This window comes from Lissotriton vulgaris, chromosome 1_1 (genome assembly GCF_964263255.1).
Source record: "Lissotriton vulgaris chromosome 1_1, aLisVul1.2, whole genome shotgun sequence".
Classification (NCBI taxonomy): domain Eukaryota; kingdom Metazoa; phylum Chordata; class Amphibia; order Caudata; family Salamandridae; genus Lissotriton; species Lissotriton vulgaris.
The window spans coordinates 1,414,606,477-1,414,632,293 of record NC_141685.1 but is presented as its reverse complement, the minus strand read 5'-3'; the positions used below and the strand labels follow the sequence as shown (position 1 = coordinate 1,414,632,293).

Here is a 25,817-nt window from a genome sequence, read left to right as displayed (position 1 = left end):
CCCTTCTGTCTTTGACAGCCTTGCTGTATTCTGTTGTGTTAAAACTGTCCCTTTCGAAGTTAATGTTTCTCTGTTTCCCTTTGTATGTTTTTATTTCACTTGTTAGTAGTGTTACTAAAAAGTCATCTACCTGATCTCCTACCAGGTTTAGGAACAGTCCCAGTTGTTTAGCTTTTACCACATCAGTTGTTTCCATGTGCCTTTCAAATTTAGCGATCCAATTCTCCCATCTGATTTCCACCTGTGGCTCTGAGTCGCTAAATGGTAGTGGTCTGCTGTATTGTACGCTTTGTCTGGTCTCAGCCATGTTCTTTCATTTTGTTTGTGCCTTATTTGTGCTTTCTTCTCTCTTTTTCTTTTATTTTCTTTTGTTCCTTTGTTTTTTTTTTGTTTTTTTCTTTATTCTCTTATTGTGGGGGATCTTTTTGTCCCTTTCCTTTACTTTCCACCTTGTTCCTTTGTTTTCCTCTTTATTCTCTTATTGTGGGGATCTTTTTCTTGTCCCTTTCCTTTCCTTTCCACCTTGTTCCTTTGTTTTTCTCTTTATTCTCTTATTGTGGGGATCTTTCTGTCCCTTTCCTTTGCTTTCCACCTTGATCCTTTGTTTTTCTCTTTATTCTCTTATTGTGGGGATCTTTTTCTTGTCCCTTTCCTTTACTTTCCACCTTGTTCCTTTGTATTTCTCTTTATTCTCTTATTGTGGGGATCTTTCTGTCCCTTTCCTTTTCTTCCTACCTATTTTGTCTGCTTTTTCTGTTCGGTTTCTTTAATTGTCTCTTTTTAGTGTTGTTTCAATTGATTTCCTCTTCGCCTGGCCTTGAAATGGTTGCCTCTATTGTTTCTTATGGCCACTTTCGTCAATGTCCCATTTAAAATGGCCGCCGTCGTCGTTCTCGCGAGATTTCGCGATCGAAATTTCGCCTGTCTGTCCCCAAAATGGCCGCCACTCCAGTTCTCTCTTCTGATTGGCCCAGCCGCCTGACTCTGTAATGGCCGCCGAGACTCTCGCGAGAGCTCGCGCCACTAGTTTCTAATCGCGCTCTTGTTCTCAGCGCTTACCGCGTCGGCTGGATCTGCTCTCGGAGGCTATTGGGGTGGACTCCCGTGGTGCTGCTTCTTTTTTCCATCTGATTCCCGCTATTGGCTCATCCACGGTGTGCACCTTGTTTTTCGCCTCGATGGACACGCGTCAATCCGTCTCTTGACCTCGTCGCCAGTTGTCGTGTTCATGCTATTTGCTGGGAGGCACACCAAACACAATACGCAGGTTAGTCGGGTATTTTCTTTATTTGCATTTCGTACAGCTGCTCGTCAGCACGTCCTTCCTCGTCCCTGCCATTGTCTGTCTGCTTCCTGTCTCGTCACCGGATCTGGTGTCCGGTGACCTGGTCACTCTCCCTAAGGACCCACAGGGTCCTAACGCCCTACTGTCAGTCGCCCACCTTGTCGGGTCACGACAAGGAGGCCCCTTTGAAGTTAATCTGGGCACTGCTCAAATGGCGATCCTGCCAGAAGAACAGAAACATCTTCCTACACTTGGGCCTCTGTCTCTGCTCTGGGAGCAGTTTTCATACCTCCTTCAGGTCTTAAGCGCTCGGAGGGCTGCAGCTGCCGGCAAATGCAAATTAGCCTCCAGAGACTTTAGACAGAGAAAAGGTAACTTTTTAAAGGTATCTGTTCTTTCGTATTTATTAATATTTCAACTTCACCAGTATATTGGGCTTTTAATAAATATTACAAAGGGTCCAAGAATTACATTTCTAGGTGTTTTATAACCACAGATAGTATTAATAAATACAATTATTCATTCCAGTGTTTTTTTATGGAGCCGCAAGCCTTGCTACAGATTAAATAGCTTTTAGTTGCTAGTCACTGTGAAGGTGATTATAAGTTATTTTGCAGTGACACTTTTACTTTGGGTAGGTAGTAATTAGTTACTCTACCTTGTGTGCTCTATTTCTTTCTATTGATTTGATTTAAGAATTCCAGTTTGCCCAGTGTGTCTGTCCATTAAATAACTATGTGTCTCCCTACAAGCCTCACAAGAAGAACTACTAATCATGAGTATAAAAGAGAACTTTCTATGTGCCCAAATTTGCGAGATAGTTTGACTGTTGTCTGAATTAATGGGATATTTAAATTAAATAAATAGGGATCATGGTCTGATGAATGCCATGGACCCATCGGGCCATTAGGTAGAAACATGTTTGCCAGATTGATGCAGGAGTAATTACCTTCTTATGCATCAGCCATGCTATTTTTAACCATCCTTTAGGAACTCGTAAGAGTAAAAGGGTACTTGAGATGCATTGATGATCTGTACCTCACTTTGACGGATTACGAGAGCTTCCTACTCGTGTAGGAAGCCATTTTGCTATTATATTAATTCTTGGTGAATAAGGAGACCTGAGAAAGAAGCATGTCACCCGGGTAGGTGCCAGGGTTCTTCTTAAAATGTTTGGGAACTTTTTGCATTGCATGCGCTGATACACATCTCTGGACACTCATATGGGGTACCTAAAATGGAATAATTTCTATGGTTGCTACAGATGTATATTTTTCTTAATCCAGGATTGCTAATTTGAGGTGATTATTAGCGATTTGTAGGTTGCGTCACCTGTTGGCCCGACCCCTTCTTGTTCCTTCCCCCAATATAGTTAGTGGCTATCCTCTTCACTGATACTAGTCTAATCACAAGTACTGCTGATACTTGAGGAAAGTCAAGCACCTAGCAGAGACCACAGTTTACCACTGGTAGAGCCTATCAGTTTATGCACAACTACTTTACTGACGTTTTTATCACTCTGCAATGGTTGGCGGGTGGCAGGGAGCACTCTGTGCCAAATGAAAGACAAATAAATATATGAATTCATCTGCTAGTAAATAAATAAATATTTGATGACATTGGGGAAACCATTTCTGAATTTCATGACGTTGTCTTTAGCACAGAATTCTTCCCATTGCTCAAGTCCTACAATGAACCTGAAACAAAACGCGCAGATCACGTAAATCACCTTTCCGGCTTGTTTCTGAAGTCACTCTGTTTTTTTAACATTTAGTTGCCTGGGGGAAAGTATTCCTCGCTTTATTCGTGTTCTCTCTCCTGGGTATGTCTTCACATGCTCTGCGCCCTCCAAGGAGCTCTCCTGCACGCAGACCTCCCCCCTTACAGCCAAGGTAAGCTTATTCTGGTGCGCTTTCCACAGCCGGACTGTAATTTCTCGTTAGTGATAAGTGCAGCGAAATAACCGAATGTTTCGGCACAGAGCACGTGCGTGCAGCGCTGGCGGTTCGCACGGTGCTTTGATATCTGGTGCACCATATATATTTGCGCGTTAAAACGCTACTGGAACGTTTAAACGGCGTAGAATGTTCCCAACCATCCGTTGCCCTACTATTTAAAAAAAAGTGTAACAGAATGTGTCTTGGGTACTTTTTCCTGGTGTTCCGTGTGAATAAATATATTTTAGACTGCTGGTGGTGCTCGGAGCTTTTTTTTGTCCTTGTAATGTTGTAGGATCGATTGAGCTAGTCCTGCTGGGACTCTTTTCCAGGATGGTAGGAAGCTGCTTGAATGCACGCGATTATGATCTACCTGCTACCTCATGACCTTGCTGCAGTTTGCAGCGCATCTGACACAGTTTTGCAACGTTTAGAGATTGCAATAATTAATTTGGTGGTGGTGAAGTTTTGCAGCATTTCCACATTACACAGATTTGTCTGGCGCCGGTGCAGTTTTGTAACATTGCCCGATGGCATCGACAGCCTTATGCTGTGAAGTTATGCAACAATATTTATCGATTGCAATGATTTTACTAATTCTTCTAGTGCAGTTTTGTACCTTTTACAGATTACATAGATTGCCTTGATGCTGTTACTATATATTTTACAGATTGAAGAGACTGCGTTGGTGCAGTTTTCCAAAATTTCCAAATTGCATAGACTCTATTGGTGCAGTTTTGCAATAATATTTTGAGATGTCGAAAATTGTGCGTGTGCTAGTGCAGTTTGCAACATTTCCTGATTATGTAGGATGCACTGGTGCAGATTTGCACCAATTCTGAAAATGAGGATTGCCTGGTGTCGGTGAACTTTTCATAATTGTAGGCAACATTTCAAAATGGCCATGATCGCCCTAGTGCCTGGCCAGTTTTACAAGATTTCTAAATTACATGCATATCTCTGGTACCAATATAGCCTTTCAAGGAAATTTGCACCACCAGGCAAGTGCAAGAATGATATTTACAGTGGGTGAGAAGTTCCAAAATTACATTTTGCACTAGTTCTTCCTTATAAAGGATGTTTTAAAACTATACTGGCACCAGTCGAGAATTCAATATGGAAATATAATTTCAAAATTGCATCCCCAGATGCACACTATGGGCCAAATGTACCAATTTTCACTCACCACGAAGCAGGATCCAACGTTGCTGTGCTGCACTGCATGAAAAGGAGAAAGCAGACAGCACCATATCTACTAAGACAAGGCGCTGATGCTCCCACCACCCTGGCGAATTTAAGGTTGCCTTGTGCCAACGCACAAACATGTGTGATGTCAAGCATGGGTTTAATATTGGAAGGTGACCCTTTCACTACAAATTACTATGCTTTGGCATAGTTTAATACTTCCCCCACTCTGTATGTGTGCTGTGCAGTGCGGTACACAAGCAAAGTTGTACAAGTTATGAAAAAACGAGTATTCTCAAACTTTACACCTGCCCCGAGGAGGCACACGTTTTGGGTACCAATCCCGGTCTACTAATGTTAAGAGACAGAGATTTTCATCAAAACCCATAGGTGGTTGCATGGGAACGCCGTGTACTAATCATGGAGTGCCGCCTTGGGGCAAAGTAGCACATAGCGCTACTTTGTGCTACTTTAGGCTACAAATCACGCTTTGCGTTGGAAAGTAAATCCCAATACTACACTTTGTGCTGACCTTGTGTCACTTTTGTGAAGCAAACCCAGAGCAAAATGTTAGTAAATTTCCCGCTATGCATTCCATCCCTTGGCCCTAACTTCAAACCACTTAATGAGAACATGGATGGTTTGGCCTTTTAAAAATACTTTCTGTGTCTGTATTATTTAGGGACGACCGCGACTACAAGAAACTGAGACATAGGAGTCTCAGGAGCCACAGTGGATTCTGCAAGAGGGGCCCCATCACTTTGTGTTACGCCACTGTGACGCCATTTAGGTTCTTCAGGTCCAGGGACCACCTGCAAGCCTCCAGGGACAGGGATGTGGTGTGTGGGGGTTCCTCAAATGCTTGCACACTGGGTGGATAGATAAGGCCAGCCCTACCCTTCAGTCTCTACCGCTGCACTATGTTTTAACAAAGTAGACGTTGACTGTTAATGCAATGACTTGTCTAGGCGTTTAGTGAATACACAGAAAAGGTCTGAGGTTGTTTTTAAGCGACTCGCTTTGCTGGCAGAAACACTCAGCTGCCTGGGAGCACAGCTGCCTTTTCATACTCTTCAGCTGACTTTGGTGTCCTTTCGGGAAAGAAGGCACGAGCAACGCCGACTTCAGCCTTCTTCTTTTTACTGTCACCTCTGCATATCAAATTACCTCTGAATGCAGGGTCAAAATTAGAAAGGCAGTGTCCCAAAGCAGCATTCGCCAATCTTGCTGTCTGTGCTTAATTTGTAAGGTAATAGGTGACAGGGCCCAAACTTTATCTCAGAAGCCCATGGCCAAAGATATTGAAGGTCACGGTGCCAATACAGACGCTGTGTGGTCTTGAGCCCACCTCATGCCTCTTTAATCCACTTCCTTCCTCTTTCTCTCACTATTCAAGGTTCTTTTTCATCCCTGCTTTTCCCCATTGTCACTGTTTTTCCCTCTTTCTTTTCCTCCTCCTTTCCCACTTTTGTGTTTTTTCTCTCTGGATCAAAATCTGTGGATCAATACTAAGAGCCGGTCCCCTAAAATGAGTGTGGGTGTGCCCTACCTGCAACAGCCCCCTCAAATTAAGCACTACCTGTTCGCACTAAAAAACAGGTGTTCTGTTGTGTGATATATGTAATTTCGTAATATTTTTGCATTTTTGTGGTTTGGTGTCATTGTTTTGTTTTACCATATGTGTTAAGTGTGGCATATTTGTTCCTTTATCTGTACAATATTTTTTATGAATCATTATCTTTGTTATGTTGTGCTATATATGGTGTGCTGCATGTGTTGTGCTGCATGTACCATTTTAAAAGTGGCATCTTATAATATATTTGTTACGTTTTGAGTGTTGATTGTATTGTGTTTTTGTGTTAATTGTCCTGTAATGTGTTACGTGTTTTGATACACAGGTTAATTGTGTGCTATTGTGTTTTAAATGTATTATGTGTTGTGTTCTATTGTGTTATGTGTCCGGTGCTGAAATATATATGTTGTGTTCAGGGACAGGTCAGGTCTAGGATTCTGGGTCCCCAGACAGAAAGAGAATGTGTGAGGCGTCTCTAATTTGCATACAACGTGACACGTTCATGGCTGTTTGAGTCTCAATAAATGATTCAGATGCTGAAACAGCTTTGGGCAGACCCCCCATGAGCTACCACGCCTCCCTCTCAGCCACCTGCAGGCACCATTTTAACTGGTCATAAAGGGCTGAAGGTGTGAGAGTTGCTGCGAGGGACAAAACTGGGGGGGGGGGGGGGGGGAACTAAAGTGAGTGGCAATGGGCGTCCGGTGGTGGCTCTGTATGGGCAGCAGGACAGAAAATGCAGGACAAGCCTGCAGAATGTGTCTTTCCGCAACTGGGACTATGGGAGCGCACCCCTCTTTACTAGGCCTCGACGTGTATACCATGACTGCGAGGTCCAGGGGAGAGGGCCACTGTGGGCACAATTGTAATGAGACCTCTCTCTCAATTGGATGAGCTGGGGCCAGAAGAGGACCAGTGAACCAGGCCTGACTGTGTTACACTAGTGCAGGCCCCATGTTGGTGGCCTGAGGATGGGGCCCTTTACAGCTGCCCACCTGGCCAATACCTAGTGCCTCCGTGACTGTATTGTTTGTGCTATTTTGTGCTGCATTGTGTTTTGCTGTAGTTTGAAATAGTTGATGTGCTGTGCCATGTTCTTTGTGTTGTGTTGAGTGCCACTTCACTTCTTACATTGTGTAAAGTGCCACATGTGCCTTGATGAGGGAAGTCACTAACCAACGCTCTCTCATTTCTTTTACATCATTCCATGCACCATTGGCTGTTTCCTATCAATTCACCGAGTCTGGCGCTCAAATCCAGACAGTGGCTGTAAATGCTGCCTCTGAAAGGCGTCCATTCCTTAATGCGATACCCATTCCAGTAATATCACGAGGACTTCTTGCCTTCACCCTCGTCAATGTCAGTGCGCTCTGATTGTTAGTCTGTCACATAGCTCCATATGCTTGCACGGCACTGAATGTCAACCCATGTCTGAGCTGCCATTCTGTGGCACATACTGCTCCAAACATCTGGGGGAAGATTCACAAGCCCCTTGCACCACCGGTGCATCACTTATTGTGTCGTACGGGTGGCGCATTCTACTGCTCCATGTTTACAAGGACAGCAAAAGCCACCCTGCATGACTTTTCCTGTCCTTGTATATTTGGCCCCTTTGCACACAGCACTTAGTGTTAAAGGGGTGTTCCTTGGGTGTTGCTGTGGGTGTTCCCACGCAACACCCATGGAACCAGAGGCATTTCCAGGTTTACGAGGAATGGTAAATCTGGAAATGAGTGTGAAGGCTGCGCCTCCACAGGGGAGAAACGAGGAGAAATGTATTAATTTCTCCTCACTTTCTTTTCCTCTTTCTATGCGTGCTGCATTCTGCAGCACACAAAGAAAGAGGAAACACCTCTAATGATTGTTTATGACCAGGAAGGGTTCCCTTACTGCACATAAACAAGCATTGAAAAAATGCTGTTTTTCAACTTCTATGTGTGCTAATGCAGCACACATAGAAGTTGAAAAACGCCATTTCAGATTGTTTTTGTTCAGGAAAGGAACGCTTCCTAAACAAAAAGATTCTCCCCACGATGCAGGCATCCTTGCACCATGATGCAAGGGTGCCTGAGCCGGCGCATGTCAGCAGTTTGGGTGCCAGCACAGGGGGAAGCATAGAGATGCAACATATTGTTGTAAATACGTCGCACCCCTGTGCTTTGAAAGTGACTCAGGGCCTTATTTACAAGCTCCTTGTCCCACCCGTACATCACTTTTCCCATGTTAAAAATGACGCCAAATTGGTGCAAGCGGCTTGTAAATAAGCCCCTAAGTGCGGTGCAGCTAAATGGCTTGCGTTCCGCACTGAGTCACTTTCTTGTAAATCTGCCCGTGGTTTGTAAGTGCTTGGCAGTGGTGCTGAACAGCTGAGTGATCAAGCGGCTTTATGAAATCTTCACTTAAACTCATTAGTACCTAGGCTCATCTGCACCTGAGGGCAGATGCACAAAACACATCTAAAGGATGCTGCACAGCGTTGTGTGCAGAAATCAAAGCAGCCTGTGCTCACAACAGCCTTGTAAAATCACTGTTGTGAACCTGCCTTGCACATTGGCAGAGGCGAACAAGGCCACTGGGAAAATGGGAGACTTTATGACAGGGCGCCGGGTCTGGGACAGTGTTAGTATTCGTTGCATCCAGGCGTCAGATACCCCTAAGCTCTGCCTTCTTGTCAGGGACCATGCCTTTCAGTTTCACTAGAGGCCTGTCGACATCTGCCTGCCTATTAACCTTTTAACAGCCACGCCCAGGGCCCTCAGTGCAGTAGAAGCCCCCTGAGGTTGAAATGGATGCGTCCACTTCGCTTTCACTCAAGGCGCTGCAACAATTAAAATGCCGGGCCCGCGCAGGTGGCTGCTTGTTGTGCAGAGGCCAAGAATGCAACAAACGCATTCCAAGGCCCTGCAGCAGACGTCGCCTATGGCACAGCTGGAAATGTGTCAAAAGGCCATCTCTTTCCATCCCTCCCCCGCCCCTGCTCTCACGGTCACACCCACTTATCGTTTATGAATGTGTTTCAAGTATCACCCGTCGCCAATCAATCACAGCCTCACACTCACACAAGAAGCAGAAGTGATGGTCCATCGCCATAAAAAACATAAAAGTGCAGATTTCACACAAGTGGTTAACTTGCAGTTTCTTGAAGGTCACTTTATGCTAAGAACAATAACGTAACTGTATGTCAGCTTTCTATTGGCGAATGACATATCAGATATTTATTAAAAAGTTCAGCGCAAAAAAATCCTCAAAACATTCCTGTGAATATCCGATCCATACATTCAACAAAATCCCGTTGTAGTTGTTTTTCGAAACATGTTAGTTAACAAGTCTTGCTGCACAATGAGTATCATATTTTGAAGTGCAGGATAGATGTAAAAATCTGCCAATATCCAGCAGCGAGAATCACTTCATCATCACTATCAGCAGCCAGCATCAGCAATCAGGAAGCCACCACTGCCAATAGTCAAGGCCACTAATCCAGAAACAACCACTGCCAAAACAAGCATCACTATTCAACGCACCATGATCATCACTGCCAAAATCCCCATCAGATTTCAGCACACTACTAATGCCAATAGCCAGCATCAGCTATCAAAACACAATTGTTGTGAATGTCCAGGATAATCAATACGTACACCATCAGCCCCCATCAGTGTTGAGCGGCATCAGTACACCATCAATGCCAATATCGAGGCACACTGCCCAAAGCTAGCAAAATAATCTTCAGTAAATCCGGTGTCACTAGCCAACACCATCACACCACCACTACCACTAGCCAGCATCACCAATCATCACTGTAAAGATCCAGCATCACCAAGCAGAATGCCCTTTCTGCTGGGAACCTACATCATTAATTAGCACATCATCAAGGTCAATTGTGAGCATCACCAACCAACACAATCAATCCCAGTACCTGACATTAACCTCAAAACACAGGCCTTGCGATTAGCCAACACCCCAAGAAGCATACCATCAATGGCAATAACCAGCAATCAGGATCAACATACCACCATTAAATACTGATATCCACAATCACTATCAATAGCCAACATCACCCAATTAGCACGCGATAACTGCCATTAACCAGAATCACCAATCAACTCTCATAATCTAACAATAGCCATCTATGATCAATCAGAGCATCAATTAATGCAGATAGCCAGCATTAACAAACCATAACATCAGTACAAATAGCCACCATCAGCAATTAACAAACCGTCGCTGCCAATAGCCTCCATTACCAATGGATTCCTAATCACTGCTGAAAGGCGACATAAAAAAACAACCAACCACTATAACCAATAGCGAATAATACTTATCAACTCATTATCATTGTCAGAAAGGAGCATAACCATTCAAACCTAAGTCACTGCCAATAGTCTGTATCGCACACAAACACATCATCTGCCACGAACCAGCATCATATATCAGCATATCGGCAAAATAGTAGCATTAAAACCCTGAATCATCACCCAGCACACCATCAGCGCCAATAGGCAGCATCATCAATCACAAATCATAATTCCCAATAATGAGCACCAGCAGTTAGTACACCTCAGCTGCCAATAATCACCATCCTCAATAAACACACCATCACTTCCGATAGCCAGCATCACTAATGACTACACCATCAATACTAAAATACTGCATCACTAATCAATATATTAGTTTTGCCAATATCAATTTCACCAATCACCTTTTAATCACTATCACCAATCAGCTTATAAACTATTATCGTCTTTGCTAATAGTTACCATAAATGCCTACAATCTGCATCATGCACCAACACACCATCACTGCCAAAGGTCAGCATCACTAGGCAACATTACTAATCAAAACACAAGCAGTGCCACACTTTCACCACAAGTAGCCATCATTCAGCAGATAATTACTGCCAATAGCCAACATCACGTAATACAAACATCTGCACCGATAACAGTATCAGCAAACATCACACAATTACACACATTAGCCAGAATTGCCAATCAGCACACCATCATTGCCAAGACCAAGGGATGTATGTCGTTACAATGCATACTTTTACAACGCATACCTTTACAACGCTTTTTTACACAGCAACATCCATTACAACGCATTCCATTACAACGCATGCCATTACAATGAATTCTTTGAAACTACCTTTACAACGCATTCCACTACAACGAATACTACATTTACAACGCATACCATTACAACGCATACCATTACATTGCATGTATGGTAAGTATTGAATAGTGTAGGGGTAAAAATTACTATTCTAACTCCGGGGGGGGGGGTGCAACAGTAGGGTAAGTGTTGGATAGTGTAGGGGTAAAAATTACTATTCTAACTCCAGTGGGTGCAACAGTAGGGTAAGTGTTGGATAGTGTAGGTATGCGTTGTAATGGTATGCGTTGTAATGACTGCGTTGTAATGACATGCTTTGTAGTGACATTCGTTGTAATGGTTGCGTTGTAATGGCATGAGTTGTAATGGATGTTGCGTTGTAAAAGTTTTGTTGTAAAGGTAGTGCGTTGTAAAAGTTGCGTTGTAAGTGTTGTTTCCCAGACCAAGCATCCAAATTCAGCGCACTATCACTGTCAATAGCTAGACTATGTAATCGGGGTATGGTACCAGGATATCATTGTCAGAATATCATTTCACATAAATATAATTGCCTAAATATTATCTAAAAAGGTATCTTACTGTTTACGTTAATAATAGAAAATGTGCATTAAAGGCAACTTTTAGGACATGATGTTTAAGTCAGGTGAGTATTTTGACATACAGACCTAGTCAGCACACCATCAGATCCACCAATTAGCAATCACTCCTAGAAGACTGCATCACCAACATGCACTCTATACCTGTCAATAACCAACACTGAACATCAACATAACAGAAACATGAATAAGTGTCAGCAAACATCATCAGCCATCCCTGCCAATAGCTATCACCAATCCACATGCGATCACCACCACAAACCAGCATCACTAAGCAACACAATATCATTGACAATATGTAGCTTCACTCCAGATTTTTGGCTTCTGTTGCTGTACCTGTTTTTTGTTGGACAGAGGACTCTGTGCACTTTACCCGTAAAGCGGTAAACTATTTGTACTCTCCCCTCTAAACATGAAAAAATTGGTATACAACTGGTTTGAACATTTAATGTATTTGTAAGACCCTTGTATATGGTACTACATATATCCAGGGACTGTAAATGAAATACTGTTAGTGGGGTGCAGCACTCTTTGTGTGACACATGAAAGTGTAACTTTAAAACCTGTGTCCAGGCCTGTCCCTACAGTCCTGAAGTACAGTTTAAACTGTCATTTGGACCTGGCAAATAAAGCTTTTGCTAGGACGAAATCTTCCAATTTCAATATTTACACATTACCCCTAAGGCATGCCCTAAATGCCCTTAGGGCAGGGTGCATGGTATTTAAAAAGTAGGACATGCATATCAAGGGGCATACTTATCTAGAGTGTGCGTCTCATTTGCACCACAAAACATGGTGCATGCACAACTCAAAACCAAGACTTGTACTATTAAGAGCTAGCATCACCAACCAACCAATTGTTAGTAGTAATAGCCAGGCCGGCACCACCAATCAAGGCATTAGCATTACCAATAGGCAGATCATCAATCACCACAATGACACTTCTAACAGCTAGTATCACCAATCAACACCCCACTGCTACCAATAGCCAACAATATTTATATACACAAAAACATTAACAATAGCCCTTATCACCAATGAACAGACCAGTGATCAGAGTAACTGACATCCACATCAGCACAACTACTCTGCCAATAGCTAGGATCATCACTCAATTGCTAGGATCACCACTCACATGCCAGAAAGTGAATCACCAATCAACACAACAGCTGTGACAATAGCCATTATTATCAATCACCATACCAGTACTGCCAAAAGCTAGCTTAATGACCAAACAAGCCAACAGTAAAAATAGCTAGCATGACAAATTTGGCACATCAGGTCTGCCAATACTAAGCATTATCGGTAAGCAAACCAACAGTAACACATACATTTTCTCATTTGTGAAAGACACCTTGAGAATTAACACTTGTTTTACTTACCATTTTTTATGCCAGTCATATGTGCGGCTAGGCTTATTAATGTGTTTGCCAATGGTACACAAAACACAGCGCTTCCTTTATGTAAGCTGAATAATGGAGCTGCCATCCTCAAGCCTGGTAGCACAATAAGGCACCTGGTGACTAATCACATGACTATCATTAAAAACAACAGTAATACAACTGTGCTACAGGGCAGGTAGTTACATCAGAGGTAGGAACTGATGACGTTTGTTTGTTTGTCTAACTATATTTGGAACATATCTAGGATTTGCTCTAATGTTTAAAATATTTGATGGCCCGTTTATATTATTTACAAAAATCCCATTTCATGTAATTTTAGACGAGCAGAGAATATATATTAAAAACTAATCATTCAGTCTAAAATATAATTCCAAATATTTGCTTCGTATATTGCTTTGAGGATTGGGATGGGGCTCTATTACACCTGCATTTACGAAATTATTTGATAGGTTTGGTCTAATGCCCAACACTCTTGTCTATACAACACAGCAGGGAGAGAACAAGAGTTTGCCCTTTCTTTGAAAAGGACTTTTGTTTTTGAGGGTTAAGAAATATACAAGGTGTGACCTTCAACAATTTGAAGGCAACTTGACAAGACACTGTGCAAACCTGGCTCAATAACATGAATCATGAAGACTTCGACCCCCAACTTTCACCGAATGCTGAGCCACTTGGATTCACCCTTAACACTAACCTCATCCTCAAGAAACACATTGCCCAAACAAAAAATCAACCTGGTTCCAATTCTCTTTTCTAAAGAAAGTCAAGCCCTTTCCTGCAGAGTATAATGTAAAAACTGGTGGTCAAGGCCTGGGTATTCCTGCATCTAGTTGTAGTTGTAGTAATGCCCTAGTCCATGGCCTCACAAACTCCACGCTGGCAACTCTTAAGGGTATCTTACACTCCGCAGTTCATCTCATCCATGGACTGAAGAAACAGGATCACATGACCCGTATCCTGATGGAAGTTGATGGAGCAGGGGAGAGACAAAAATGTTTGTGTACCCCTTGTAAAATCAATAAACGTGGGAAACTAATGGCTATTTGCAAAGATAACATACTAATAATTGTGATCGAGTCATATTAATATAGCGCTATAATAATATACTTATACACAAACAAGTATGTGTATTTATGCTTCTTATAGAGAAATTACATGATGTGGCAAAATAAATAAAATGCACTTGGTAAGTAAAAGAATGGTATTTGCTCTGCTTGATGCTAGGTAACAACTAACTGGGAATATTAGAAGGATGGGAGGTAAACAGAAGGGCTATAATTAAAAAATCTAATTATCTGTTTGTTTTTGCATTAGTTCTCTTTGAGGACTATGTGGCCTGTCGTTTGAAAAATGGTTGGTGACTGAAGCGTTCAAATCAGTTTGAAAGAAAAGGCCTCCACGCATGCGTGCTCACAAATGCGGAGTAAATGGAATGGCCTGTACACGAAGTGAGTGATGTCAAGGTCAGCTTGGCCTAGGGCATGTGAAGAACCGGGTTTTAGAACCCACCAGCGCCAGGGATAACACCCGATGTCTTCGGATTCCCCTGCCTTGGCAAACAGAGACACGGGACACTTCTTGATGACGTCAAAGACCAAATTTATTGGCTGCAACCAGGAACAGAGGTCTACGAAGCACAACACGGGTGGTTCGCTAGAGACTGCACAAATTCATAGAGCGGAGCATCGTCTTTTATGCTAAAAAATCACATTCCTGGCTAGCATCGATTAAATACAAACTGACCAATCGTAGGGTGACATATAGCATAACGACAATCCCACTTTCCGTTGTCCAGCCCACCAGAAATGACCAAGCAAAAACCAACATTCCTGTTCGAACGGGCCGGACGGACCCATCATAAAAGACCTCAACCCATATCAATAATTAAGCTATAAGGGAAGGATCAGAAGCAGATGAGAAGCAAGATAGAAGGGTGTGTGCATGTACCATAAACTCAGCAATGTCCTGCTCTTTGATCTCTATCTGACCAGCTGCTTAACAAGGAACTGGCTCAACGAGGTCAGCCTCGGGCATGGGAGTCAGCTCGGTCAGGTCACATAGAAGTCGACTAAGGTGTACGTGTCCCAAAGACTCTTTCGGCCGTAGTCATCAGCCTATGTGAGGGCAACCACACAAAATGGTTGCCGTACACAAAATGGAACCCGAAGGTTCGAACGAAATCCATGAATACGTAGTGTTCCCATTGATCGACTATTATGAAAACACTCATACATACCGCACTCGTCATTTGCGGTCCGCTGACACCAAAATCGTCTATATCCGACGACCTTCATTGAACAGGTTCAGAACCTACGGAACCTCACATGGAAGTTTGGCAAGGGGTTCCCACATCTAAAACCGTGTGAACGGAACAGCAAGGATGAAAAATACCAAGTTCTGTACTAAAAAGAGAATGACAAGCATACATCGGAGATGAATGCTATGGGAATATTTTGTTGATGACTTTGCAAAAATACAGACTGGTATGAACACAGATTGAATGAGGTGATCATCACCACCCCTCTAATGGACCAATCAGAATGAACTGTGGACCCTAAAAGTTTCAATTTTAGGTTAGATAGTTAGAAAAAAAAAGGGTATGAAAGGGCTTGTTTGAAAGGGTGAAATAAACTTGCTCCACAGATTTTATTTTGCACCACGACATGCTGTCGGTTTGAACACATTTATGGTGCTAGAGACTTTGAAAATTTATGGACTTTAACTTTGATGGAGCAAAAAAGAGTGATTGAATGCAGCGTTATTATTTTGGAAGGGAGGAAGTTATTTTTCTTAGCACAGATTGGTAATATATTTCCTAAAACTTTCATTTTCTTTAACATGTACTAAATAATTTGCTTTAATTTTGCTTGCCTAAATAAATCTTTAAAAAGCCTTTCTATTAAATGAAGGTGGTAAAATAAATATAAAATGTAAACTTGAGACTGATTTTAATTTCAAGAAATGTCATGACAGTATAAAATTGCTAATGTTATAGGATTACTATGATTACGATGGTCTTAGTCTCCATCAACTAATTTCTACAAGATGATCCATTGACCAAATAGTGGAGTACCTTGATGTTATGGTTTCCAGGTAACATGTTAGCAAAATTTGAGTACTTTAAAATATGTGTATAAATGTATAAAGTATAAATCCTAGGTACCCTGCTAACCAGCAGCTCATCTACTTTGTTACTGATTCAGAAGTAAAGATATGTGTGTGTGTGACTCGCGGTGTTATGAGCCCCAGCGATGAGTAAGAAATAATTGCTCCTGGGTTAAGTGAGATGAGTATTGAGGGTTGTTGGAGAGCCACGCTGGATCAAACTCCATAGGCTCCCCTAGCCACCAGGCATCATCTTCAAAACCAGCTGCATCATTTACCAGGCCATAATGACCAGATCCCCTGCCTATCTTGCTGACTAGCTCAACATCTCTGGTGGTTGCTGGCACACCCACATCCAGGACACCACCAGACTGACAACTAAGAAGTATAAAACGGGGAAAACCAATACAACAGACCCTTTTCATCTAGGCAACCAGGATCTGAAGCAAAGTGCCCATATCCATCAGGGCGGCCACAGTGCTGCCACAGTTTAGGAAGGAGATGACAACTCGCCTCTCTAAAGAATGCTACATCACAATGCGTCAACTGTTCACAACCCAGCTGTTTCTACTATTACTCTTTATGCTTGTCTTAGACCTTGTACAGTTCTCTGCTGCTTGTTGGATTGGTTCACTCTATAGAAATACCTCATACATACATACATACAAATATGACACTTGGAGAGTGCATTATACTTAGGGTGCACTATCCCTGTTTGCGCCACAGCGCAGCTTCACAGTGCACCCTATTACATATAAATAGAAAATCTCAGGCCAAGTGTGAGTTTGTGGGAGCATGTTAGTGAGAGGCAGAGCAGCTGTTTGAAGCAGATACCCCATCTTTCACATGCAAGCAGCAGCCAAACAGCACTTCAAAAGGGGACAAAGCTCCCCCTACAGCAGAGTGCAGTGACTGACTGCACTCACCTGCAGATAGATCAATTATTTTCACCGAGCAACTCAAAGTCCACAAAATTCATTTTTTAAGTGAGGTAGTTATAGTTTTATTCTTGATATGTTTCAATTCGCATCTTCATTGGAAACATTCTTCAGTACAATCTTCAAACCAAGTGCAGCCGCTCACCACCAAGTTATAGCTAGCATCACCAAGGTGTAATACTAATATTAGGTGGGATATGTGGCCTCCACCTCATTGATTCGTTCTATATCCATTATGCCTAGTCACTTATAGTGGATTAGTATAAAGTAAAAATTGCGACCATGCTGCAGGACTTCATACCTATATGCCTCCACGATGCTCAATTCTAATTTCAAATTAATCCAATGTTCGTATTGCACTCTAATCTGTAAAGATTAGCATAATCAATAGCAATCTGGTTAAATGGTATTCTCGACTAGTGATCTTTATGTAAATGTTCGATAGTATTAAGCCATTTGTCTCTCTTACCTACTTCCTTTAAAATGTTCCCAAGTATAACGGGCCGTAGTGTCAAGGTGTCGCTTTCCGTCACCTAGAAAGTCGAGAACCTAGGTTAAAAATGCTATTCCTTACGTTATATGCACGGTTTCATGTTACCGTATTACAGCTTCAAGGGATCTCACCTCATAAGATTTATCTCGTGCTTCGGATCGTGTATCTCCGTGTCAGCGTCCTAGTATAGCGCCATCTTGCTAGTCCTTTTTATACATAAGTGAAGGCGGGAAGCGCCATCTTAGTAAAGCTCGTAAATACTGTATAAACTGTTGTTACTGTTACGTACTAATAATCACTTATCTGTTATATGTATCTCTAATTTCTAAGGTTATTTAAAGATAAGTGAATGCATTAATATATATAATTCTATCTTTTTAAGGTTACGAACCGTTTGGCGGTCAAGTTATTAGACACGATAAGCGTGGTAGCGTACATCGCTGTAAACAGGATTCGCCATCTTATGATGGTAAAGTGAGAATCGGTCTCGCGTATCATAATGTATAGCCGAACAGTAATGGAAATCGTATTGTTTAGGTTAGTAATGTTGATGTAGTAATTACTGTGTCCACACTCAAATGTTATATTTAATTCACCTCATAGTAACCGTACCTGTCACCATTCCATGGTTACGGCGTGTTTGTAAGTAAAATAGGGTCGCCATCTTAAGATGGTAGAAAGTAAAAACGATCTCTAGTGGGGTCTGGGCTCTGTATAACCACGCATGAAGGATGTTGGGTCAACTTATACCCCGTTCAAGTTGGTGCTTATTATTATTACAATAATTTCATACTCAACGGGTATACTGGATGGAGCATCCCTAACTCTTTCTTCACATAATTATTATTTAGTAAGTTAAGTTAATACCTATTCTTCGTTTTTTTATTTTTAGAATTATGCATGGCGAAGGACACCAGTATACCACACGAAGAGATACCAAGGGTATTCTATAGTTTTGTCAGTGTTCGGTACCAATTTTTAGTATCCAAAATGACACATACCAAAAGGTTATTATAAAGAATTACAGAGGAGAGGAGAGAAGAAGAATGAATGTTCAAACGATGAAGGAAAAATGTACCCATCAGCCCACATAATAGCGGAACTTCATCATCTGGGTTGTTGAGAGAAGTTGGTATCCGATAAGCACTTCCACAGGAAAATTCCTGAGGATAGCTAGTGTCGGATCCACAGGTTGGACCATCAACCAAAAGATGAGAGTTTTTGAGGCTGTAAGGGCAAGTTGCAGTGCTCAGAAAATGTGAAAAGTGTAAACAGATATAGTGGTGATCTAAAAATGCCTGTCTTGATGTCTCAGGAAACGTTATTAAATACGACCATCAAAACGACATAATTAAAAGCAGAGTGGAAATAGTATGTAAAAAATTACTATTCACCATGAATGGTAATGGGTCAACATGTTTCAGCCCCCACGGGCTTTCATCAGGACCTATGATGTTCACTACTGCAACACTTACCACGTGACGTGATAAATAGTCTTGAATATGTAGACGTATCAATTGTGAAATAGTCTCATATCTTTGTTTTCTCAAAACCTCTCCTATGGAACAGAAAATGAAAAGAAGAAAAACACACAAAACAGTGCAGATGTCAAGACATTAACAAGAGCAAACATTGTGTTAATATTTAATATTTCCATTCTATATTTCACTCACCCAAAATTGTAGGGAGGAACAGCCTCACTTCGCCTGGCACTCGCTCAGGTCAAAGAGGCCACGCACTGAAATTTTCAGAATATAATTAGTGTTATGTAACTTGAGTTAGTGTGACATACACTTACTATGTGACAAGGAAGAACAGAGATGCAGGTCCAAGACCCCATAGACATTAAAGCTCAAATCAAGTGATGAATACTCTGCATGTTCAACTGTTTTAAAAATTATTTCTTTATTGTATGAGGAGAGAAAGTATGTCCCCAATATTCAAGAACTTGGACATGTCCCATGTTTCAAAAAGAGAAATGTATGTAAATGACTGTAAAACAATCCCATAGTACCTCCATAATGTAGCTAGATATTCTAACCCATTAAGTTAGCCTATAGTTTACCACCGCACAGCCCGCACTCACCTCTCCGTCGTTGCCTCGGTCTGGCATCTGAGCCGAGGGGGAGGTGGCGAGGCTGTTTCGTGCTGAGGCTTATAAGGCTGGCGAGCGGACCAGAGAGAGAGCTGCATTATGTGTTTGTTAATTAGAAGGCTCGCTCCGTGCTCGTGTGACATTTATTGGGAAAACATTCTAATTGTACCGCTATTCTTATAGGTTAATCATGACGATGTATAATCCTATTAAAGCCGGTGTTCGGCCGGAGGCCCCGCCCACGCTGTGTAACATGTTCGTGTTGCTTGGAAAATAAGTAAGTGAGTAAACAAATGCAGTTCCCTGCGGACCGCGGTGGAACAGTACCTCTTACGAGTACCCGGTTGTTGGGTGGTCGAATCCAAAACCGGAAGGGGACTCGAGACGGAAGCAGGGTGTGTTCAAAATAAACAAATATGCGCATATATGCAACGTACCGTGTTTGGTGTTTATTATGGTTCGTTTATGTATTTTTTATTTTGTATTATTGCAGAGGCTTGCTTTCCTATCGGACAGTGTTTCGAGTGTAAACACTGAGATGATAAATGTCCAAACCTGAATCGGAGCCTAGTTGGCTCACGATTCCGTCTTGTTTGTGAAGACTCGCTCTGTGTCCGCGTTGCTTTCCTTGGAAAAGCATTGTTGTTGTATTGAACAGTGCTGCTGTTCTCTTAAGGTGAGCCATAACGATAGATACTCCTATTTAAGCTGGTGTTTAAGTTGAGGCCTCACCCATATTGTCGGATGTATTAAGGTTGGTTGGGTCGCCCTGACGCGAGTCAGCGAATGAACCAATATTTTCCTCCATTAGAATATGTTCCAATGCCAATTCCCTATGGACCGTGGTGGAGGAGTTTGTCTGACAAGTCCCCGGTTGTTGAAAGTAAAAAACCGTAAATGAACTTAAACGGAAGCAAAGTGTGATAACAAATGAAACAAATGTCCATCGTTTATTTAAGCTCCCTATCACCTTCGGACAGCATCTTAAATGTACACACTGGGTTATTATGTATCAGAATTTTATTGAATCGTGAGTCAATAGGTTCACGACTCCGTACGGACCACCATAGGGCACCTTGTAATCTTAGATTGTTGATTGGTCCAATCCTAAAAAAAAAGGAAAAGCACCCAGAATACGCCGAGCCTAAGTACTGCAAAAAGTGAGCACATACAGACGGCGCTTGGTTATGATGTTGTCAAGACTGCTTTTGCCAGAACTTCGACAGATTTTTTGTACAGGAGATAAAAGAAGTCAGACGCTCTTTGGTAGTTTATCCGCCAGTGCTAAAGACTACGGATAAAAAATGTTAGAAAAATGTTGCCGTATAAATACAAAGATTGAGGTCCAGAGCCAATATACCTCCAATGGACATATATTCGTGGTGCTGTGGAGGGGAATGATTCCATATGAAAAGTTTGCCCAATTTCTAATTGTGCAACTATCCAAATGTTGCAGGTTCTTACAAAGACGTGGACTAAGTCTATGTTGATATTACGCCTAGAAACACTTCTCAGTGTCAAGGATTATAACGTTGGGATGAACTGGCTAATCACAATGAGGCATGTGTAGTGCCTATAGCTGTAACCACGGTATGTCATCATTTAACCCCTCGGTATCACATTTAAGTTTAAAAATCCATTTCTGTTCTTTTCTGAGTAGAAAATTGGAAATGTTGCTTACATGTGGGGGTATGAATGGTTGTTCTAAGATTAGCCATTCTAACTCCTCTGCAGAGTGTTTCATTCTGAGGAAATGAGACGTCAACCGGGTCGCTTGTTTGTTGCGCCTAATTGTGCTCTTATGCTCCTGAATTCGCAATTTGATCTTCCTCGTTGTCATGCCTATGTACCGTAAAGTGCAAGGGCAAGTGATTTGGTAGATGACTTTCTCGCTGTTACAGTTTGTGTGTCGTTTAAGCATCCAAGGTCGTGTTGTGCCAATATCGACTGATAGAGTTTTCCTGGTCTGGGGACACACCGAGCAGTTGCCGCACGGATAATGTCCCTGGACCGGAGGAAGATTCCACAATGTCGATGTGGTTTCTTGAGTAGTGTGTCTGGGTCTGGTGTGGACCAATTCATCTCTTAGACTGGTACTTCTCTTAAAAGAGAAAAGTGGCAGCGGAATATTGTCACCCGCACTGTTCAGAATACGCCATTTCTGTCTAATGATCTTTTGGATCATTGAAGATGCGGTGCTGAACGTGGTGACACACGCCAGTCTGTTCAGAGGAGGTTTATCAACAGGGGGCGCAAGCAATGCCTCACGATGGTTATTCGACGCCCGTTTGCAGGAATTTTTGATCAGTGAACCAGGATAAAGACGTTGCTTAAGTTTGTGAGATAAGTCTTTTGCTTGAGACTGAAAACCGGTTTCTCAGAGCAATTTCTTCGAACCCTGAGAAATTGCCCAAAGGGTATATTCTCTCGTAGAGAACGAGTATGGTGACTATCAAATCTGAGTAATGAATTGCGAGACATAGGTTTACGGTATAGAGTACTGGAAAGATATCCTTCTTTAGGATCATCACGACTGCCAAGAGGGTGGCAGATGCCATACTAGTAGAAATACAGATTCTAGAAGGGCAAATCAAGACTACATTAACGGCCAAACGGTTTGAGAAACAACAAGAAGATTCTAATAAAGCTAACAAGGAATACAAAGATCCAATATTTTTTGCAAAAATTGACTAATTTAAGAAAGATCTAGCGAAATTCTCGCATGAAAAAGTTTATCCTTATACCAGCGAGAACTATACCCCTGCTGATTCCAACAAGCAGAGAAATGCATACAGATCCAACTATGCTACTTCCTCTGACTCTGAGTCTTCGGACTCAGATAACAGTGGTACACCCCAGGGGAGAGGTAGAGGTCGCAACAACCGCCCAAACCGTAGATACAACGGACGCAGCAACATGTAACAACAAGGACCATGGTGGCCACCAGCCCCATGGGGGTATCCTCAATTCCCGCCACCCATGTCTCATTATCCAATGCAGCCTCAATATTAGGACAGCCAGGCTTTTTTAGGACAGGGCCGAGGCTGGAATCGAGGGCGACGGAGAGGCCAGAATCAAGTACAATGGGCAGACAATCAGGAACCACCAATGACCCGCAGCAAGCGAGGTCAGTAATTACCACACCAGAAAGTAATGAGGACCTGGTGGTTAACCTAAGTGCTCGGGTTCTGTCTCCCATAGAACACCAAGTACTGACTAAAGGCCTTGGCTTCGTTCCCACAAACAGTGGAGAAGCCTTCCAACTTCGTATTGAGATTGAATTTTTTTTTCGAACAATAAGACTACACTTTTTCTTCAAAGACAAAGACCAGACACAATTGATTACTGACACCAACACGGGGCTTAAAAACAAGTCTACTTTCATGCCTCTGCTTCAACAAGTGCCATCAAAAGTAGACACTTTTGAAACTGCAGTACTACATGAAATAAAATCTCTTGACTTTTAGAAACAAGGCACTTATCAAAATGTATCCAAAAATGAGAGGCAGGCACTTGAAACGTTGTCTAAGGACACGAACATCGTGATCAAACCAGCCGATAAGGGGGGTGCGATAGTTATACAAGACACCACCTCTTATCGGACTGAATGTTTGAGACAGTTAGGCAACACTCACTCCTACACACCTCTTGATGAGGATCCCACTGCAAGACTCCTTACTGAAATTAAACATCTAGTAGAGGAAGCAAGTGCGGAGGGCTGGATTACATCACAAGAGGCGACATTTCTAGTCACAGCATATCCAGTCACTCCGTACTTTTACACATTGCCAAAAATTCATAACCCATCAAGGCCCCCTCTGGGTCGTCCTATTATTTCAGGCATGGGATCTCTCCTCGAACCCCTGTCATCCTTTGTAGATGTGTTTCTAAGTCCCCTTGTTAAAACAATGCCATCGTACCTCCAGGACACTAAAGATGTCCTACGTTTACTACCAGAGGTTGAGTTCAACATCGATTCTGACATTCTTGTCCGTTTCGATGTTGAATCGTTATACACATGTATACCACAAGTGGAAACTCTACAGACTGTACAGGGACTTCTCGAAACCACTTCCCATGACAGTATAACACCAATCCATTTTATCATGGAACTAGCCAGAATTGCAATGACAGAGAATTTCTTCAGTTTTGAGGATTCTCTGTACCTACAGACATCAGGGACGTCTATGGGTAGCAAATTTGCGCCAAGCCTTGCCAATTTATATGTTCACCACTTCGAGACTCATCATGTCCTCAACCACAACAATCCGTACTATCATCAAACGGTGTTGTGGAAGAGGTACATTGGTGATATCTTGGTGGTATGGCGCGGAGATAGCCAGTCACTACTGGCATTCCAGAGCTGGCTCAACAGTCAGAATCCCTTTTTGAGATTTACCATAGACCACAGCAAAACACAACTTCCATTTCTGGATTTGTTAATCTTTCCTAAAGAAGGATATCTTTCCAGTACTCTATACCGTAAACCTATGTCTCGCAATTCATTACTCAGATTTGATAGTCACCATCCTCGTTCTCTACGAGAGAATCTACCCTTTGGGCAGTTTCTCAGGGTTCGAAGAAATTGCTCTGGGAAACCGGATTTTCAGTCTCAAGCAAAAGACTTATCTCACAAACTCAAGCAACGTCTTCATCCTGGTTCACTGATCAAAAAATTCCTGCAAACGGGCGTTGAATAACCATCGTGAGGCATTGCTTGCGCCCCCTGTTGATAAACCTCCTCTGAACAGACTGGCGTGTGTCACCACGTTCAGCACCGCATCTTCAATGATCCAAAAGATCATTAGACAGAAATGGCGTATTCTGAACAGTGCGGGTGACAATATTCCGCTGCCACTGTTCTCAATTAAGAGAAGTACCAATCTAAGAGATGAATTGGTCCACACCAGACCCAGACACACTACTCAAGAAACCACATCGACATTGTGGAATCTTCCTCCGGTCCAGGGACATTATCCGTGCGGCAACTGCTCGGTGTGTCCCCAGACCAGGAAAACTCTATCAGTCGATATTGGCACAACACGACCTTGGATGCTTAAACGACACACACACTGTAACAGCGAGAAAGTCATCTACCAAATCACTTGCCCTTGCACTTTATGGCACATAGGCATGACAACGAGGAAGATCAAATTGCGAATTCAGGAGCATAAGAGCACAATTAGGCGCAACAAACAAGCGACCCGGTTGACGTCTCATTTCCTCAGAATGAAACACTCTGCAGAGGAGTTAGAATGGCTAATCTTAGAACAACCATTCATACCCCCACATGTAAGCAACATTTCCAATTGTCTACTCAGAAAAGAACAGAAATGGATTTTTAAACTTAAATGTGATACCGAGGGGTTAAATGATGACATACCGTGGTTACAGCTATAGGCACTACACATGCCTCATTGTGATTAGCCAGTTCATCCCAACGTTATAATCCTTGACACTGAGAAGTGTTTCTAGGCGTAATATCAACATAGACTTAGTCCACGTCTTTGTAAGAACCTGCAGCATTTGGATAGTTGCACAATTAGAAATTGGGCAAACTTTTCCTATGGAATCATTCCCCTCCAAGGCACCACGAATATATGTCCATTGGAGGTATATTGGCTCTGGACCTCAATCTTTGTATTTATACGGAAACATTTTTCTAACATTTTTTATCCATAGTCTTTAGCACTGGCGGACAAACTACCAAAGAGCGTCTGACTTCTTTTATCTCCTGTACAAAAAATCTGTCGAAGTTCTGGCAAAAGCAGTCTTGACAACATCATAACCAAGCGCCGTCTGTATGTGCTCACTTTTTGCAGGACTTAGCATCGGCGTATTCTGGGTGCTTTTCCGTTTTTTTAGGATTGGACCAATCAACAATCTAAGATTACAAGGTGCCCTATGGTGGTCCGTACGGAGTCGTGAACCTATTGACTCACGATTCAATAAAATTCTGATACTTAATAACCCAGTGTGTACATTTAAGATGCTGTCCGAAGGTGATAGGGAGCTTAAATAAACGATGGACATTTGTTTCATTTGTTATCACACTTTGCTTCCGTTTAAGTTCCTTTACGGTTTTTTACTTTCAACAACCG

The 25,817-nt window shown here is 42.3% G+C and overlaps 1 protein-coding gene across 1 annotated transcript in view; it reads left to right on the top strand.

Annotated features, from left to right (window-relative positions):
• Positions 1–3,117: 3,117 nt before the first annotated feature.
• Positions 3,118–25,817, top strand: part of LAMB4 (laminin subunit beta 4) — a 790,532-nt gene continuing 767,832 nt past the window's right edge. The window contains exon 1 of the mRNA XM_086967212.1: positions 3,118–3,177. The gene's annotated coding sequence lies outside the window, so the exon portion shown is untranslated. The remainder of the gene's footprint in view (positions 3,178–25,817) is intronic.